Here is a 17,226-nt window from a genome sequence, read left to right on the forward strand (position 1 = left end):
TGGTGGTTGTAAAAATTCCAGCCAATTTGGTTCTCATTTCAAATTCGATCAACTAGGTCAAACTTAGTTACTCTTACAAACCTATATTTATATATCACACACTCCAAAGAGCAACCTCTACCAATTCAAAGAAAATGGGAAAACCGAACGTTAGATGTGATTATTACAATAAATTATGAGCGTGGTTAAAAATTTAGTCAATTTCACCATAGTTTTGAACCCGATCGGATTGGTCAACCGTAATCGCTTGCATGTTTTCTTGATTGACCGATGGCGTGATGACCACAAAACTTACTTATTTTTTTACATCACGTTTGTAAATATTTCATCGATCGATGTATGTGGACATAAGATAAATATGTGTGTGTGTGTGTGTGTCTATATGAATATGTAAACACACACACATATATATCTATATATATGTACATATATATATATATATAATATGTACATATATATATATATATAATATGTACATATTATATATATATATATATATATATATATATATATATCAGGCTTCTATATATCAGGGCCCTTCCTCTAAGGGATCCCTTTTTTTGGTATTTTATAGGGATAGACATTTTACCAACTTTGGGATCATATTTTCACATCTCAACCGTTCAGTTTTTAGGTCCTAATGTGTAGATCACTTCTGCAAAATTTCAGCCAATTTGATGATCGTTAAGGCATCCAAAACTGCAATTTACCATTATAAACACGAACGGTTCCGGTTCGACAGATTCGGTCCGTTCGTGTAAATTGCAGTTTTGGATGCCTTAACGATCACCGATTTGGCTGAAAATTTGTAGAAGTGATCTACACATTAGGACCTAAAAACTGAACGGTTGAGATGTGAAAATATGATCCAAAAGTTGGTAAAATGCCTATCCCTATAAAATACCTAAAAAAGGGATCCCTCATTGGAAGGCTTCTATATATATATATATATATATATATATATATATATATATATATGCATGCAGACACACAAACAAATATATGTAAACACACACACACACACACACACACACACACACACATATATATATATATATATATATATATATATATATATATATAAATACACAAATGTATATATATATCTATAAATACACACAGTCACACACATATATATATCTATATAAACCTAAATATATAAACACACACACAGATATATATATATATATATATATATATATATATAATAGTTTACGGGCTTTTACGGGCCGGGCCTAGCGGGCTTTTGGCGGCCCGGGCCGGGCTTTTTGATGAGGCCTAGAATGGTGATGAAGATATGATGCTCCTTTGTCCAACTTTGAGTGGTAGTGATGGAGTAATGGTGGTGGTGATGGAGGTTGAGGAGTATGGATATTATGGGTTTGGATTTTGGGAGGTGGAGATGGAGGTTTTGTGAAGGAGATGAAGAGAGAAAGAAGATGTAATAGGGTGGAATGAGTGATATTGAGAGTGAGAAGAGAAGGTGTTTATATAGGGAAGAAAAAGAAGAGTGAAATGATGAGTGAAATAAAAATAATGAAAGTGGAGTATGGAAGTGGTTTGTAAAATATGGAAAAGATGGAGTAATGATGAAATCAAAGCAAAGCATGAAGGTGCAGAAATATGGAAGTGATGATGATATATTAAAGAGAATGGAGTAGAAAAATATGTCCAAGGAAAAAGAGAAAAGCATCTAGCTTTCTTCATGTTGGTGGGAATATGTTGAGCTGTTTTTTAGGTCACTTTCTGCCCCTTTATTCCTTCAATTATATCTCCATCAAGGATTCAGAATGGGCCTCTGACTTCTTCATATCAAATATTCCTCCATGAGTCTAGATCATCCTGGTAAAATCTCAGAGTTAAATTCATTGTAGTTCGGCCGTAAATGCTTCTGAAATACGTACAGGTCAGGTTTTCTAGTTTTCGTCTTTCAGAAGATTGGATTGACTGTTTGAAGGCTTTCTACTCAAAACTAGCTCTGGCACTCTTCATAACAAATAATCCTTGAGATGTCTAGGATGAAACTGGAGAGTTTCAACTCATTCAGAGTTCGTTTGGTCAGGTGGCTACCCCTCCTTTCTTGTCTAGCTCACTTTCTCCTAACCGGAGTAGGAAAATGTCTAGCTCACTTTCTCTTCTCCATTATTTCCTAACATGATAAGAAAAATAAATATATATAAATAAACACAAAAATTAAGTAAAGTACAAGATTAGGAAAATAATGAAATTGGATTAGTCAACATTAAATTGGACTTTTAGAACATGTAATTTTCATGTTTTAGGGCACAAATATGTATATGAATTATGATCCAACAGGTAATATAATGAATTTCAAAAACAATTGAATGTTATATTAATAGGAAAGGTAAGAAGAGTATTTTTTTTTTCCTCTTTTCTCTTGTTAATGTCTAAGATTTGAGCGGTAGCCTGAATCTTGGTTAACGCTGGTTCGGTGAGCGGACCACTACTTGTGATGTCTTTAGGACTTCCGCTATCTGTCAAGTAAAATACAACAGGCGTCAGAGGGAGACCGCGCTGGGCGGTCTTCTCTTCTCCAATGCCTAAGTTAGTCAATGTATTTATGTTGACAGAATAACAGTAGGTGAGTAGTAACAGTGATCAATCAACTCCTAGCCTCTTTCTTTTGCTCGATGTCCATCTCTGCACCGCCAAGCTAGGTCTTTACTGGGTTTGGTTTCAATTTGGGGAGAGAAACAGATGGGTTGTGGAGTTTGATCGAAATGGGATTGGTGGGTTGAGGAAGGAGAAAGTAGATAGAACGAAAAGAAAAAAAAAAGGAAAAAAAGGAAAAAAAATAAAAAGGAACAAGAAAAAAAGAAGAAAAATAAATTAAAAAGGAAAAAAAGAAATTAAAAAGGAAAAAAAATAAATAAAAAAGGGAAAAAAGGAAGGGAGAAATAACAGAGGGGTATATTGGACATTTCACCCAAGGTCAACTCCTAATTTGACGCGGAAGGGACCTATTGGAGGGAAATTGAGAGGTTAGGGAGTTTTTAGATTAAATTAGAATGTTAAGGACTGAAACGATGAGAGAGACAAAGTATAGGGACTAAACAGATTTTATCCCTAATTCTTATTGCTACTATATATTTGTGTGAAAGGGCCCCAATTGCATGAATGTTTTATAGTTCAGTTGGCACCGAATTTCATTCTTCAACCCAGTGATACAAATTTGATTCACATTGCATGTCATTTGTATTTTTTTTTTTTGGGAGGCCCCTTTTCCTTCCACTATTTTCTTTTTCTTCTTTTATAGAATTATAGATATTGTTTAAGGAAAACTGAATTGGGAGAGAATTTCTGTGTGTTTTCATTGATAATAGGGGACTCTTTTAATAGAGGATTACAATGCATAGAATCTGAATTGTACAAGGAAATGTAATCATACATTGAATGGATATCTCTAAGATTCTCCGAGATTATCTCTAATTAAAACCCTATTACCACTAGGTCAAGTAACCTAGAGTTTGGGCCGGACACATATTCTGGATTTACTTGAACACTCCCCCTTGTGTCTTCCAAACGTGGTGCTCATCTCGTTGCCTCATTAAAAACCTTGCCGAGTAACAAAAACCCTGTGGGACAAAAATAACCTCGGTCGAAGGGGAAAAAGAGCACAACACACCCTTCACGTTTCGAGACCATACATGTAGACACCTCCCCCTGATGTCTGCATCTCCCCCTGATGACAACGATCATGGGAGTTCTGATAACTTCCGCAAACGATGCTACCAACATGTTTCTCGAAAGTGGAATTTAGGCAATGACTTAGTGAGCAAGTCTGCCACACTGGCCTCAGCTCGAACCTAGTTCACTTTGATCTTGAGGAGAGTCTGTTATTGCTGATTATCCTTGGTGTTGTCGCTTTTGATGTAGTCTTGCTTTATTTGTTCAAAATAAGCAGCATTATCCTAAATGTTCGTAGGCTCATCTGTAGTAGACTTCAAACCACAATTGTTCGAACATGCGTAATTATGGATTCAATCCATAAACATTCACGAACTACTTTGTGAAGAGCAATAATCTCTGCATGGTTCTAAGATATAATGACTAGGGTCTGTTCTGTAGACCTCCAAGATATCACGGTATTTACCCATGGTGAACACTTAACCAGTTTGGGAATGACCTTTGTGTGGGTCAGAGAGATGCCCAACATTAGCAAAACCTTCCAAAACACTTATCGTTTTGGGACGGGGATAGAGGACGCAGGCCAATGTTGGTGGCGTTCCTTGTGTGTGATGGGTCTGAATCCATCGTCTCTCTGTAGGAATAAAGCATGCCCATATCAGTCGTACATCTCTAGTATCGAAAGATATCTTTTACACCAATCCAATAATGTCGCATTGGCGCAAAGCTATATCTAGCTAACAAGTTCACTGCAAATGAGATGTCCGGTCTTGTGCATTGAGCTAAGTACAGTAATGCGCCTATTGTACTTAAGTAAGGCACTCCTGCCTCTAGCACATCTTTGTCATCATCGACGAAGATGATCTTTTTCAGGATCAAGACTATGAACGATCATAGGGGTGCTTGAAGGCTTGACCTTGTCAAAATGCCTAAGCATCTATCAACACGATGCTCAAGTTCCAAACCGAGACATAATCGTGTTCTCCCAAAATTCTTCATCTCAAACTCGAATTTCAAGTGTTCAGCGGTTTTCCTTAACTCTCTAAGGGTTTCCAATGAAGATCATGTCCAACATGAACCGCGATAGAATCCGAAACTTGCTAGCTATGAATTTGTGTCAATACTCAAAACAGCTATCTCAACATGCTTTACTCTTTCTCTAACACTGTAATACTTTAGGTCAATATGCTTGGAATTATTTGATCTTTTACTGTTCTTGCTAAAGAAAACAGCTACTTCATTATCACAATAAATCACAAGTGTTCCAGCCACAATGTGACTTAACACTTTGGTCTGCATCAAAAAATTCCTGATCCAAAGTCCTTCAAACACATTCTCATACACTGCAATAAATTCAGCTTGCATGGTGGAAGTTGAAACAAGTGTTTGTTTCATGGTCTTCCAAGCAATGGCACCACCTGCAAGCATGAACACATATCCACAAGTTGACTTCTTGGAGTCTAGATAATTCCCTGCAAAATCCGAGTCTGAACATCCAACAAGTTTTAGATCCTCCACTTGCCTATACACTAACATGTAATTCTTGGTTCTCTGCAAGTACCTCAACACTTTCTTCCCAGCTACCCAATGCTCATGGCCTGGATTGGATTGAAACCTTGATAAAATTCCTACTGCAAAAGACAAGTCTGGCCTAGTGCAGACTTGTCCATACATGAGACTTCCTATAAGTCTGGCATAAGGCTTTGACTCCATATTCTCTTTCTCAACATCACTTTTGGGACTTTGCTTCTTGGTTCGTTTATCTCCTTTGGACATGGGAACTTCTCCAGCTGCACACTTCTCCATACCAAATCTCTTTAAAATTTTGGTAACATAATTCTGTTGAGACAAACCATGTAGTCTCTGTGCCCTATCTCTTTTAATCTCAATACCTAGTACATAAGATGCTTCTCCTAAGTCTTTCATGTCAAAATTCCTTAACAGAAAGCTCTTGGTATCTTTAAGTAATTTTAGGTTACTGCTAGCCAAGAGTATATCATCCACATAGAGAACTAGGAAAATAAAATTGTTCCCAACTGTCTTTAAATAAACACACTCATCAACAAGATTTTATGTAAATACAAAAGTAGAGATCATAGAATCAAATTTCTTGTACCACTATCTAGAAGCTTGTTTTAGGCCATAAATTGATTTTCTTAATTTGCACACTAAGTTTTCACTTCCAGCTTGTACAAAACCTTCTGGCTGCCTCATATAAATCACTTCATCTAGTTCACCATTCAAAAAAGTTGTTTTAACATCCATCTGGTGCAGCTCCATATCAAAATGAGCCACTAAAGCCATGATTATCCTAAACGAGTCTTTTGTAGAAACTGGAGAGAAAGTCTCAGTAAAGTCAATGCCCTTCTTCTGTGTAAAACCTTTGGCAACTAATCTTGCTTTATGTCTCTCTACATTGCCATTTGCATCACTTTTGGTTTTGAAAACCCATTTACAACTGATAGGCTTCTGTTTGGGGTCAGGTTCAACTAATTCCCAAACTGCATTTTGGCTCATGGAATCAATTTATGCTTCCATTGCTAGCTGCCACTGATGTGATTCACTACTTTCAATGGCTTGATTAAATGTAGTTGGATCATTGTCCTCTGCACAGTCCATTTCAATTTCTGCTTCTTGCAGATAAACAATGTAATCACTCTCTTCCCCCCTATAAGTTGGTTTTCTTGTTCTCTGTGATCTTCTAGGCTGAGGATTTTCAGGATTAGGTTGAGCTACTGGAGGATTTTGAGGTTCTTCATCAGGGATTGGTTCAAGTAAAATTTCTGGTTCAGCTTGATGATCACCAAGATGCATTTCTTGATCAGGTACTTGATCTTGTGCATCTTGATTTTCTGTAACAGTTTCTGTTGCTAATGGTTCTTGTTCTAAAGGCAATGCTATACTTATATTCTCATCTGACACAATTTCCTCAAAATCTGAGGTTAAATCCTCAAAATTTGTATTGTGAACTTTTTCACTTAGAAACTTTACTTGATGTGTTTCAAAAATCCTAGGTGAATGATGAACATAATACAATTTATAGCCTTTAGATTTATCTGGATAACCTATAAAATAGCAACTAACAGTTTTGGGGTCAAGTTTATTCAAGCTTGGATTATAAATCCTAGCTTCTGCATGGCATCCCCAAACATGGCAGTGATGAAGACTAGGTTTCCTGCCACACCAAAGCTCAAAAGCAGTCTTTTCTATAGCTTTGCTAGGTGTCCTGTTGCAAATATAATTTGCAGTTTTTAAAGCCTCACCCCACAGAAATTTTAGCAAACCAGTTGTACACATCATGCATCTAACCATGTTCAAAAGAGTCCTATTCTTTCTCTCTGCAACACCATTCTGTTGTGGATTATAGGGTGTTGTGTATTGAGCTTTAATGCCATTGTCTTGCAAAAACAAGGCTAATAGACCCTTTTGTTGTCCGGATTCAGTGTACTTGCCATAGAACTCACCACCTCTATCTGATCTCACTGTTTTAATTTTCTTTTCTAGTTGATTTTCTACATCAGACTTAAAGATTTGAAAGGCTTTCAATGCTTGTGCCTTTTCTGAAAGTAGATAAACATAACTGTATCTAGAAAAATCATCAATGAATGTGATAAAATACACATTCCCACAGATAGTTTGATGCCTAAAAGGACCACATATATCAGTGTGTATGAGTTCTAGTAAATTTTGGCTTCTCTATGCAGTCTTCTTTCTTGTGTTGGTTATTTTTCCCTTAAAGCATTCCACACAGTCTGTTAGATCAGAAAAATCAAGTTCATTTAGGATTTTCTTTTTCACCAAAATTTTCAGTCTCTCTTTTGAAACATGGCCGAGTCTTCTATGCCATAAAAATGCAAACTTTTCATTTAGTTTGGTTCTTTTAACACCTGTTAAAGTGCTAGTACTGTTTGTGTTATCTTCAACAAGTAAAATTTCTTGTTGAGCCATTGAACAATTTAACTGTAAATAATCATTCATAATAACACTAGAACCAATTTGAACATAATTTCTAGAAATAAGAATTCCATTACTATCAATAACAAGTCTACAACCAGATTTTACTAAAAGAGAAACTGAAACCAAATTCCTTCTAATGGAAGGTACATAAAAAACATTGTCCAAAACTAACAATTTTCCTAATCCTAAATCGAGCTTGAAGGTGCCAATAGCCTTGACTGCCACTCTCATGCCATTTCCCACACACAGGTTCACTTCATCACTTTTTGGGATTCTCCTCCTTATGAATCCCTGCAAGGAATTAGTAATGTGAATAGGTGAGCCTGAATCTATCCACCAAGACTGTGGTTCAACATTTATATGATTAATTTCTAAAGAAAAGACTGTATTAGAAAAAATCTTACCCTTTTTGGCTAACCAGTTCTTGTAGCCAGTGCAGTCATTTTTCATGTGTCCTACTCTTTTGCAAAAGTAGCACTTGAATCTAAATGGCTTATTTTCCTTAGCCACTGCAGCTGTTGAACTCTTAGTTATGGCTCTCGTAGGCTTTAGCTTGTTCTGGGGTTTTTTCTTCTTAGGCTTCTCTATGAGATTTATGGCTGTAGCAGGTTCATTTTCTTCCTTGATCCTAGCTTCCTCATCCACACAGATGGATATAAGTTCATCTAGAGTCAAATTTCCCTTTTGAGAATTGTAACTGGTTCTAAGATGACTAAAACTATTAGGTAGGGAATGCAGTGCATAATGCACTACCTGCTCATCTCTAACCCCCATCAAGAGCTCCCTAAGTCTGCCATTTATGTTGATCATCTCATTATATGCTCTCTAACTCCCCCTGAACCTGTGTACTTCAAATCATGAAACTCCTTAGTAAGCCTAGCTGCTTCTGCTTTTTCACTTTCTTTAAACTTAGCAGCTATGAGTTCCAAAAAATCTTATGCTAGCTCAGTCTCTTCTATACTTCCCTGACAGTCTTAGACATAGAGGTACGGATGAGGTTCTTAGCCATTCAATTGGATCTATGCCACTTCTTGTAAAGATCAGTTTCTTTCTTGGTGCTCTTTTCATTTAACTTTGCAGGCTTATCCTCAGTAAAGCAATAGTCTATATTTTCATGCATTCCCATGTAGTTTTTTACAGAGTCTAGCCAAGCTCTATAGTTGGTTCCAGTTAGCATCAAGACACTGTTCAAGTTCATGTAAGAGTTACCTAAGGAGCAAAACAAAATTCATGTGAGTTCTCAGTTTGTAAAGAAAAATAACTTGTAAGTTTTCTGTGTTTTATTAAGCTTTAAGCTACTAAAACAAGAACAATCCAATACAAGATCATATAGAAAACCTAAACAATCCATACTTGCATTCATGTCAGTCCATACATAAAACAATATTAAGCATCACTTTTGAGTAGAAGCCTAATATCCTGTAGTTCTTTATCAATATGCCATGCTTAATCAAAATATGTTATCCAAGGACATTCATCCACATCTTTAGACAGAAGAAAAATTTCCAAGTATCCAAATATATTTCCATTAAGCATGCATATTGCTGTCTTGTATTCTAAAACTACACTTGACCACTTCTTTGGAAGATAAACAAAAGTATGGTTTTAAAACACATGCAAGACACAATTTTAGTTTTGTTATACCATATGTTTTTTGCCAACATCAATGACGGATGCTTTATGCACCATGTTCACTTATGCCAACAGAAAAACACAAAACTCATGAGCTTTTAACTTTATCTTCTACCCAGATCATTGTCTTTATAAGAAAATTAAGCTCTTGCATCTGTCAATTTCTACAATGTGTAAAGTTTTTGGGAGATTCTTATTCTTCATACATTGTCACACGATCACAGATACAATACCATATATAAGCAATCAATTCATCATGCATATTCAAGCACAACCAAAGTTGTTTCGATTCTAAGAAACCACATAACAATCAAGAATTGTAAATTTCATCCGGTCACCATCTACTCTAACCTAACACACGCCGGGAATGCAACTAGGGTTCTTGAGCACAATCAAAAACTCAATTATCATGCTATGAATCGAAACCAATTTTCATAGAAAAACCTGATTTTGCTTTTTCCCCAATTTGCTGCTAAAAATCTCAGCAGAAGCATGAACTTGATATCCAGATGTAGCAATCGACTCTATTGGCTTCTTGATTCACAGAAATCGGGGTTTTGAATCCCCTCTCGAGATGATAACATCTCGCGCGTTTCCGAATCCAGTCCCAGACCTTCGTCTTGATCAAAACTAACCGTTGTGATACAATGGTCACCTATTCTTGATGTTTTGGTCGGGTTTGGGCTTGGATAGTCCGCGTGCTATGACTGGCCTAGAGTTGTTAACAGGCTTAAGGCCTGTTAACCCTTAAAGCAAAAAAAAAATTGGTTTGTTTGTTTTACAAAACCCTAAAACGATTTTCATGTCAAGCAAAATCTAAATTCATATTTGTGTAGGTGGGCACGGGCCGGGTCCAACTAAATTTTTACTGGGCCCGGGACCGGCCCGTTTTTTACGGTTCGGGCCCAAAGCCCGTTTTGCAACCAACAGGGACCGGCCCGGGATCGGCCCGTTTTATTTCGGGCCGGGCTTCCGGGCTTTCGGGCCCAAATACTTGTTTTCTGCAATTTCTGCAATTCCCACTTCAAAGTCACTTTCTTCAATCAAGAAAACCAAGAACATGAATTTACAGTACTGCAATATGAATCAAAACGTTATCAGAGTCAAAATCCATCAGAATTCTTCTCAGTACACCAAGAACATAAAATTACTTCCTTCAGATTTCAACATAAACTACACAAAGATTCAAAATCAAAACATGCATCAAACAATCAGTAAAAGCAATCATCGATCCGTTGAATCAAAGCCGCCAGTTCCTTCAGATTTGAGAATTAGGTCTGTATCTTCTGCAAAAACCCGATCTTACGATCGTCAGTGAGCTTGAAATCGAGGAGTCATGGGTGAGCTGGCCGTACCTCTGTAACCGGATCTTGGGATCGTCGGCGAGCAACTAAATTATCCAAACCCAGCTATAAACAAAACAATAAACAAGAATGAAGCTATCATCTAAACCACAATCAACCCCACCTCCAAGATATTCCCTTTTCAATTTGGGCAGAACAAAACAAAACCCAGAACCAAGAAGCAGCAAAAGAACAAAACTTTACCTCCACCCAATTGACAGCCCCAAAAGAAGAGTTCAAAGCAATCAAATTTCTCCTCCACCGGAAAAAAAAATACGCCACCGATTTCCAAGACGGTGAGAACCAAAACGGCGAGGGCACGAAAACCAAGAAGCAGAAGCAAATGGTCCAAAACGAATCAATTCTTGAAATCGAGGTCGCAGCCTCGAGATTTGAGGGTCTTGAAGAAGAGCGAATGTGAGGATTTGATGGCGAGGTCGTCTAGCGGAAGAGGAAGATCCGAAGAAGTAAAGAGGAGGAAGAAGAAGAAAGAACTGGAGAAGGAGAGAGTATTTTTTTGAGAAGAAGGAGGAGGAGAGTATCGACGCGTGGGGAGAAGAATAAGGAGTTAAGGACGCGTGGGAGAAGAATAAGGAGATAAGGAGAATAAATTAATTAATAAAATACATAATAATGGTATATAAGGGCCTGACGGGCTTTTTTTGTCTGAAAACACCAGGCCCGGGCCCGGACCGTCTTTATCTAATTCAGGCCCCGACCGAACCGTTTCGCGTGAAAAAATTTTAGGGCCCGGACCGTACGGGCCAGGTTGTGACGGGTCGGGCCGGTCTTCAGGGCTTTCGGGCTAAATTGCTCTGATACAAATTGTAAAACCATATATACATGCTCACAAACACAAGCACATCAACTCGACAACAATCACAAATGACCAAAACTATGCTTTGATACCAGTTTCTTGTGCAGAAGTGGCAAATGAGTCGCACACACACGGATCCAATAATGCCGATACTCCCCCCACTTTAGCCACCCGATGTAGAACGGGTATGGGGTTTTAATACAAAAGGTCTCGGCATTAGTGTGTGTGGTACCATTCCTTATAACCCAAGGATGCATCTTCACCTTTCTGATGTAGGATTCCAAATGTCTCTAATCTAAGCCACACTTTTCCAACAAAGCAGAGTCTCTATCTCTGTTTTTCACTGTCTTCTCGGGGTATTCCAACCTCGACTTCATTCGATGGGTTCTCAATCAATCTCTCTCTCTACAATCTTCGGAAAGAATGATCGATTTGCAGGTGACAAAGTTTTGCGATGGAGGCTGGTAACCGGGGAAACCTCCGTCCAGGATCTAGATCGAATTCAACCAAGCAGAGCACGACTCAAGGCTGGTGAGGATCTGGAATTGCTGGCATGGACGAAGTCTAATTGGGTGACGGTGAATGATCTACCAGTGGTCTGATCATGGCAGGGGAAAGAGCCCGGTTCTCAGTGGGCGGTGGTGAAGGAATTTGCGACTCTTATATGAAGTTTTGTACTCCACGAAGGGATGGCCAGAGCTTTTCGAAGACTCCAACCTGCAAGAGAGCCCCTCCGCTTAAAGAGTCGGAGATTTGATGAACGACGTCCTAAGCGTGCGGCGGTGGCAGCCGTAATCGGTGCAGGAAAAGGTGGACTCAATTGCGGTTGGGTGCCCAGATCACTTGTATGGCCCAAGTTGATTGGGCTTTGGGTGCCCAAAACAAATAAGAATACCTTTTGGACTTGGGCCTTTGTGTGGACCAAACTGTTAGGATCTAATTCTATGGGGTTTCGTATTTGGGATCTAGGAGGGTGGACCCGACCAAACCTCCTAGCCCTAGTTTGGATGTCAAGGAGAGAATTTAGTTTTGTATTGAACTATGCCTATTTACTGTGTCCTAGTTTTGTCATAGTTATAGGCTTGGGTATAATAATTGAGTACTGGTTGTCTAATGGGTGGTGCTAGCATACCACGTCCTAAACTTGCCCTAGAGTTAGCAAGGGAATGTATGTATCTGTGCCATTTTGGCTTGAGATTAATGGAATTGATTACTTTGATTCAAAAACAAAACACATGTGACGTGATGCAATTGTTTTCATTCAATTAATATGTATACAAAGAAGATAATTAATTATTTCAAATGGAATATGTAGTTTTGTAAAATTGGAAACCCCACAACATACATGCATTGTATTGTGTGTATTATACATGCATTGTAAAATTGGAAATGCCACCAGGTGTACATGCATTGGTATTTCTTACCGCTGTGAATTTTCAATATTTTTGTTGATTCTTTCCTTTTTCATTTCCTTTTTGGAAAATTTTCTTGTATTTTATTCTTTTGGTGAGAATAAAATTTTATTTTTTGTCATGGTAATTGTCTGACATCTTTGGAAAGTATCAAATTTTAGAAAGAAAACGCTCTGCTAGGGTTTTCTCCCTAGTAGCGACGTCAAAGGCAAACAGGGGTGCCGGGATACCGAGATCTTTGGAGTTGGCGTACAGCGCTAATCTCTAGAGTCGGTTTACGGCGTCGAGCACAAGAGAGTGAGCGGCGAGAGTGTTTGGTGGATCACAAACCAAGGCTGATCGATACAGATCTGGTAGACGAAGGGGTAGCGAATCTGGTGGTTGGTCGTGCGCGAGCGGTTGCAGGTGATGCTCATACTGGTGGCGCGACTTCTAATGGCGGTGAAGCGTCTAACAGTAGCGACGTTGCTTCTAGTGGCTGTCTTGTCGATGTCAGAGGTGATGATGGAGGTTAATCACGTTTAGGTGCCCAATGTTTGGGTGTCCAGATCAGAACATTGGAACTTTTGGCTGGGGTTCCTTTCGGCCCATGGCAGAGCCCATTTGGGCTTGCTTTCCCCAAGGATTTGGGACCCAGGAGGTGGTATGCTAGATACGCAGTTCAATTTTACAGTGTTCATCCTGGGCGTGTTATTCTTGAATTTAAGTAGATTGATCATTTTTACATTCTATGAAGAATCACAGCGTAATCACACTGTGAGTACCACAATTGCGTGCTTCGGCGAGCAGTGTGTTGCAAGTTGTGATGAGTTTAAAGGTGGTTGGTCTACCATTTTCTTGCATGCCCAAATTGCAGATTCTGATGGTTTGGTCTCCAAATTTCAAGGTCATGGCAATGGTCTCATTGTTGGTAATTATCTTGAGGAGGCTGAGAATTTACCTTCAGTTTTTGTTAGTTTCTCTATAAGTGATTTAGATCAGTATTTTATTGTACATGAACAAATTGCTGGTGTAGTACACCTTCGGGTTTGTTCTAGCTTAGCTCTAGCTTCAAGCTGTTTGTTGCTTGTGTTTGCTCCCAATGTTTTTTTGGGATGTCATTCTAAACGATTGTAATCGTTAAAAGTTTCAATGAATTCACTTTTCAAAAAAAAAAAAAAATCTTTGGAAAGTATCAAATTAACATTCAACTTGAATCCAAAATCCTCCATAATAGTGGGGACATGAATTGTAACTTGTAAGTTCTCGTTGGAAAGCCAAGTTTGTGCCTGTGTGGTTTTGATTTCCTATAAGAGTACTGGACGATTATTGGTATTTTAGTTTTTCATTCTTATTGTTGTAGAATAAGAGAATTTGGGAGAATACTGAGATGTTTTCATTGATAATAGAGGTCTCTTTATATAAAGGATTACATGTACAATATCTTGGAGTACAAGGTATCCTACTCAAATACAGATTAGGAGATCTAGAATATTCTATCATAGTACAACTAGAAGAAATAATCTTATTTGGGCCAGGCACACACACATTAGGTTTCCTTCAACACTCCCCCTTGTCTCGTCCAAATATCAGTGCTCATCACATTGTCTCATCAAAAACCTTGCCGACTAACAAAAACCCAGTGGGACAAAAATAACCTCTGTCAAAAAGGAAAAAGTGGACAACACACCCTTCACATTTTGAGATCAAGCATGTAGACATAAAAATCCTCTCTTTGATGACGGCGTCTCTCCCTTATTGCTACAATCATGATGAGTAGACGGCTTAAGAAGATCTTCAATGGTAAATGATGGGAGAAGATAAAGTTGGTGATTGACTTGAAGCGATGTTTGGTGAATCAACTACAAATGGGGCACTAAAACGAAAACATTTGTGACTAAGAGAACAAAAAATAAAACAATTTACTCATATATATCTTGAATTTCGCAGCCATGTCTCCCACAGTCTAGACATCATTGAAATCTGCTTTCTGATAGACAGTGAACCATTAGGTTGAGGCAGTGGGTTGCAAGCCAGGCAAAGCCAAACTTGGTTTCAGATTGGTTAAGAAGCATGAAGGACCAAATAACACGAAGCCGGAGGATCCAAACATTCTCACTTGTTTTCCCTACAAGGGTACCAAGGAAGAAGAACTAAAGATTGCCATAGATGGCGAATGTTGATATGTCTTCACACCATATGATGGCCTGGAGCCCCTGGGATCAAGGCGATAGGACCAAAGAATGGCACTTGTCCTCCCCATGAGGTTGCTGTGCCTTTTAAATCATCTGGAGGACCTCACATGTTTGTGTGAGACTAGTTTGTTACCTAAATGTTTGTGTGAGAAAATTCCGTGAATAGATATAAGATACACGTAGTTTAGTTTTTTTGTTTTAATAGAAACGATAATATTGATAAAAGTGGTAATGTTATAAAGGAATTAGCCAAGAAGAGGCTTGATAGAAGTAAGTTCCGGACACATAATATTACACTAGCATACACTTGAGAACAGAGACACTAAAAAACTATAGAGTACAGAGTGAAACTAAAAACAACATTACGCGTGGTACTCAAATTTAATTATGTGGTTATCATCTTACTAAGCTTGATGGAAAACTCGTAATGAGAACAGTTACTGTAGTCATCTTCAAATTTAATATCTCTAGCCTCCATCTTCACACAACAACAGTTACTGTAGTCATCTGAACCGCCACCTGCAAATGCCAAAGAAAGTGGGCAGCATGATCTGACTCGATCTATCGAACTCCCAATGTCAACCATCCATCCCAGAGAAACTCGAGGCTTGACCGTTGTCTTAGAAACTCCACAAGTATAGCCTCCTTGAATGTCGCCACTGTGAACTAAATCCACCCATGAACACCGCCATGACTCCCAATCTTCAAGTGTGACTACTGATGAAGATTAGAACACCAAGGAGAAAGCATGGCTAAACCCCAAGGAGCTATGCTAACCAAGCAAAGGAAAAACTTCTCCTCTGAAAGCAGTTGAATGGGAAGAAGGAGAAGGAAAGAGAGGAGTGAGAGGTAAAACGATAACAAAGGGCTCGCTGATGTAATCAACGGATAGAATAAAAGTGCCTAGAGCTTTGTAGCGGGAAGGGTATACCAGAGATAAGTTTTTAATTTTTAGAATATATATATGTACTTGTTTCTGTGTGGTTCTCATGGGAGAACCGAGAATCATGAGAGGGCTAACCATCGCCAGACTCCATTACCTATCAATCACGAACAAAAGTCAAAGGTTAGACCAGAGTTGTCGGTCTACCACTCTCCGATGCCTAAGTCAGTTACATGTAAGAGTGTAGATAAGGTATGAGTAATGGGAGAATGGTTGCTTACCTTGAATAAAAGGAGATGCATGTATATATAGTGTAGGTTTGGGCTTATCATCATTCCTTTTCCATGTGGGCCTAGGTGTGGCCTATGAAAATTGGAATGTGAGGCTATCATATGCATTGGGCTTTGAGCCTATCTTGTAGAGTTGAGACCCAACATTCATGTTATAATTCAATTTCTAACTTAACAAGTGATTAATGAAAAAGTAGTGTTTTAATTAAGAATATATTGTGTTATTTGGTTGTAGAATTGGAAATTTTGGAATTTCTTCCATCTAATTTTGAGTGTTCTATTTGATTTATTGTAGATACTTAATATCAAAAATATCTAGGATAAATGTTCTTGAATTTATTCTCTCTTCTAATATGATGTTGCGTTTTGTTTTTTTAACATCGTTGAAAAAGCATGAAATTCTCAATATCAATGCAACTCAATTCCTTGGCTGCATAAGCAAATTTTTTTACATACTTGATCAAAACTACAAAATTGATCCCAAAAAGATAAAATAAAAAAAGATAAATAGTAGTACTTGTAAAATATGAAAATTAAACTAAAGGCCTATAATTTTAATGCAATTATGATTAGATGGATATGCGATAATTAGACATTAGTACAGAGTTGCACGTCATTAGTAGTCTTGCCAAAGAGGTCTTAGTCTTTTGGTGTAGTTCTGTAGTATATTGCATAAATTATCAATTGAAATACTCCAAAAATTTCACCAAGACCGGTGCTAATCAAAATGAAGTAGTCCACTTTTCCAATAAGAGTATAGGATGTCCAGCAACGACCATTCAGGAAGTTGGCCACTAGGAGAGTGAATGGCATATATTTCACACTCTTAGTTTTAATGACATCTCTCACGTTGAACAATGGAGAGTCATACATGAGGACATTGAAAAACTCACAGATCACACTAACTACAACAACCCTCAAAGGTCAATTCATCGCCATCTTATGCTCAGGTATTGCCAACATAGTTGCAGCCACCAAAGCCCCAAATAAAATAAGTTCACATATAAAGTATGTAGTAACCCTCTTTCGTCCTTTTGTTGCAGCATAATAGAAGAATATGATCAGATATA

The 17,226-nt window shown here is 38.1% G+C and overlaps 1 long non-coding RNA gene across 1 annotated transcript; it reads right to left on the bottom strand.

The window, feature by feature from the left end:
* Positions 1-10,294: 10,294 nt before the first annotated feature.
* LOC133737735 (uncharacterized) lies at positions 10,295-11,159 on the bottom strand. The gene is made up of 2 exons (XR_009859883.1): positions 10,785-11,159; positions 10,295-10,646 (listed from the first exon to the last, which is right to left on the bottom strand). It is a non-coding gene; the product is annotated as an uncharacterized LOC133737735 (long non-coding RNA).
* Between the last annotated feature and the right edge of the window lie 6,067 nt (positions 11,160-17,226).

This window comes from Rosa rugosa, chromosome 1 (assembly GCF_958449725.1).
Source record: "Rosa rugosa chromosome 1, drRosRugo1.1, whole genome shotgun sequence".
Classification (NCBI taxonomy): domain Eukaryota; kingdom Viridiplantae; phylum Streptophyta; class Magnoliopsida; order Rosales; family Rosaceae; genus Rosa; species Rosa rugosa.